Source organism: Maylandia zebra, linkage group LG13, assembly GCF_041146795.1.
Source record: "Maylandia zebra isolate NMK-2024a linkage group LG13, Mzebra_GT3a, whole genome shotgun sequence".
NCBI lineage: Eukaryota > Metazoa > Chordata > Actinopteri > Cichliformes > Cichlidae > Maylandia > Maylandia zebra.
Window position 1 is genome coordinate 3,402,094 of NC_135179.1, and position 4,097 is coordinate 3,406,190.

Sequence of the window (4,097 nt, forward strand, 5' to 3'; positions counted from 1 at the left end):
CGGTGTGTAGCGATCAACGCCGCTACTCACTTTGTTCAGTTGGCCAGACCCGAGCGAGCGATGTGACTGCAGAGTTTATGCGTTAGAGAAAGAAACGTCCTGAAATCAGATCAGACACGTGCAGGTGTGTGCTGCCACAGAAAAACTGTTTGCTTCTTAAGGCAACATTTCTCACAACTTAATTATAAACACGAGTAAGTGACGAAATCCCAGTTATTAATTAACTCGGGTTATACCATAGACTGTATAAAATAGATGGCCATATTCCTCTGTCAGGTTTTTTTAATGCTCAACAGTTCTGGCATTTTGTGATAACTTGTAGTTTGGTGTGTTCGGGCTTCATCAGCACTCTGTTCTGGAAAGATAATAAGTTTGGGTAAATATACAGTCTCGTTGAAGAAGGAACAGCTGTCATCTGAATCAAGCAGGGAGACTAGACTACAGTCTCATGGTGTCTGTTTGACATGTTGAGGAGCAATCGTTGAAGTGTAAAGGACACACATAAAACACACACACATATACACAGTGACATTTTATGCCTTCTCCAGCATACTGTATATGTTATGGCCACAAGTTTGCATCATGGTGCTGATCCAGAATTCTATTATTAGTATTATTATAGTTTATTATTATTATTATTATTATTATTATTATTATAGTATTTTTATTCCTAGTTCTATAATAAAAAAGTAATAAATATTAAATAATAGATTTATGATGATTCAGTTTGTTTGTTTATCCATTCACCGCTCAGTTCGTTCTCACTCTGTCGTCAAGGGCAAGCACTGGTTAATGGTCATTATCACTGACCAGCATCTTCAAGTGGCCAAGAACCTGCTGGTGCAGGATGTGCACTACTTTGTGGCTCAGAGTTATGCATTAAAAGAAGGCTTTTCATGATGTACAAATCCCTGTTACTTACTTCGGTCAACGAAAATAATTATTTGCCGTCCAAAGAAAAAATATTTAAACAACCAAGACTGCCACAGGCTGTGTGTTGCATTTGCAATAGGCCAAGATTATTTATGGGTAGTTATATGGAAAGCAGCCGGCATATTAAGCAAAGCATTTTCAGTGTTGATGCAGCTCAACTCAACAGGTTTAGAGGAAATGTGGGTCTGATTCCAAATTGTAGATTGTGGCTTATTCCAAAGAAGGGCATATCACATGTCACATACTGTGCAATTTTCCCATTCCAAAGTGGAGCAAAATAAACATTTCAGCTATAGAAAAACCATATTGCACCAAACAAGTTCTAAATTATGGATAAGGCCCTTGACTTATCATGACTATGTTGTCCAGCTCTTCTGGGGAGATACCAAAGTTTCCCCAGTGTAAGCACAGAGATATAATTGGTCCATCATCCCCTCGGTGTTAATTAGACATCCTGGTCAGACGCCCCAACCACGTGAACTGGCATGTTTGGACTGGGAGGAGCAACACTAAAAGCTAGTCACCCTTTGGAGGAAGCTCACTTCTTGTATTTGTATTGTATGCATTTGTTTGTTTTGGCAAATCAACCAGTTAATCGAGAACATCTTCTTTCACCAGAACAGACCAGCACAGCGTCTGCAGAACTGCATAAATGAGCAGGATGTATAAAAAGTTTTCTTCGTCTTTGACAGCTACTGTTTAAATCAGATGCTAAAAATGCTCTGACGACAGTCTGAACAATAATGCAGGTGTAAGTGTGTGTTTCCCACAGGATTTGATTCTGTTTTGGCAGCAGTGGGTGTGGGAGGAGCAGGGCATTCCCATGCAGGTGTATCCAAGTGCATGGATACATGTTTCCGTTCTTTACACATGGAGAAACGGCCTGACCCATCCATTTTCTGTTGTAGTCCTGATAAACTTGCCTTCTGCAGGCTCCAGTTAGAGTGGCCCTCCAGCGTACTACTGATCTCTGGAGCATAAAAAAATACATTAAGCAGCTGCAGTCCAAGATGGTGCAATTGAATTCCATCCCAACACGGGAGGAGAATCTCCCTGGAGAGCCACAACAGAGACTGGTACACCAGCTGCTGGGGAAACACAAAACAGGGCAGACCAGGGCCAGAATATGGGGCTAGAATAAAGAGGCTGTCCACCAATAAATCAATCAAAGTCATTCCTATGGATAGGCAAAAAAAAAAAAAAAGTCAGCACTGATACCTGGGCTCACCCAGATGAAGTCTGTGTGTGGGGAAACTTTTAATGCTGCTAATTTTTACTATTCCAGGCAATCTTCAATAGCCATGATGCAGACAGGACCCAGGATGATGGAAACATATCAAAATTTGCAGGTATTTGTTAACTCATTCATTCAGCACAGTAAATATGGTGGTTACACAGAAAGAGTGAATAGAACACAAACTCTAAGATGTTTCCCAGGGTCACTGGTATAGGTTTAGCTAATGCCGAGAAAGAGCTTTGCAACCTCCCTACAAAATAGTCAGGTTTAAATGCAGTGGGTAAGTGTCATTCTTCAGTGTCCAAGTATAAGGTGAGGGAAAATGAATTTAATCAGTAAGTGAAAACCCAAATGGCTGACAAACCTTGCTCTAGGCTCTCGAGCTAATAAATACAGACCTCTGTAGTTTGATACTGCTGAAGCATCAGTGACAAAGACTTTGTTCAGATCTCTTAGAATGGCAGCATTTGAAACTAGTTTGAGAATGAATTGGATTGTGATATCTGCTACAGACACTTATGTCATTAATTCATCAGTTAGTGCAGTGCTTCCTAACCTTCTTCATCTGAAGTACCCCCTGTTCAATAGAGTCAAGTACTCCTTCATCATTTCTACTTCCCGTACTCAAATATGTTCATTAGGATTGATGCTTAACTGAATCTTAGTCAAAGGAGCTTGCAAAGAAAAGCGTCTGGACTTCGCCTGAGCCAAGGTGTGAAACTGTTTCACACCCAGTTTCACACCTTGGCTCAGGCGATTAGAGGATCATCAGGGGGTCCTTTGTCCCTCTGTGGGGGGAAACTCCCACTAGGTTTAAATCTGGGACTCCCCACCATTTGACCTTAGAACTGAAGAAGCTTCTCGGATGAGAGGTGAAACGTCTTCAAGTAACTTAAAGAAGTCCAGACGCTTTTCTTTCCTGGATGACTGAGAACCTTCACAGACACTTAACTGAATCTTACTTAACATTATACAAAAGTGGAAACTGATAAAATGATTTTTCTCCAGCATAACAGTTTTTACCGCTCAGCTGTAAAAGGATGGTGGGGTCTTTAGGTGGTTGCCCGTATGTGTGAAAGCGATAACTCGATTCTGAGGCAATGTGTGAGCTTCAAATTGATATCATAGATGTATCTGCTAAAAATCTTGGACAAATTTGAATCTCAGTGACCTCGATCAAGGTAAGAGGTCAAATTTTCTGAAAGTTTTGGGGATGTGATAATTCAAAATGAATTAAATTAATACCATAGGTGCATCTACTAAAAACTTTCATCAAGACTAAACTAGTCATGTAGGAGGAGTTCAGGAACAAACATGCAATTCAATTCAATTCAATTTTATTTATATGGCGCCAAATCACAACAAAAGTCGCCTCAAGGCGCTTGCAGACATACATGTGCTACAATCATTATAGTTTGATGATACAAAATACTGATACAGTAAATCTGTTCATTGTTTTAGTGCAGTCATAAATATGGCTAACACAAAACACTCCAGGACACTCAAATTCACCTCAGGTACCCTCTGGGAACCACTGGCCTCAGGTTCTTTTTATTGACTCACACATGAGTAAGTTAGTGGACAGGCCATAATGTCAGTGTTTGATTTATGACTGCAAAATTAATCTTAAAAGAAGAAGAATATCTTAGATTTTCCCATGTTTGCTTTTAGTACACTTGTTGGTTCAGCACTGACTCACACAAGGGGCCGCAGGAGGGGAAACAAAAAGTCTTCAGTGACATCTCCCTGTGGGATATGACCTCCTGTTTTGGGAAGTGGAATGTATCACCATGGAAACAAAGTTCCCAGTCCTGCAGAGGGAGAGTTGTTGAGATGGTAAAATTCCAAAAATGAAAATGCTGCCTTTCTAGCCCCCCCTAAAAAAAGAGTGTTTCTCTTTCTTGCAGGAGATTGTTTTGGGAATCTC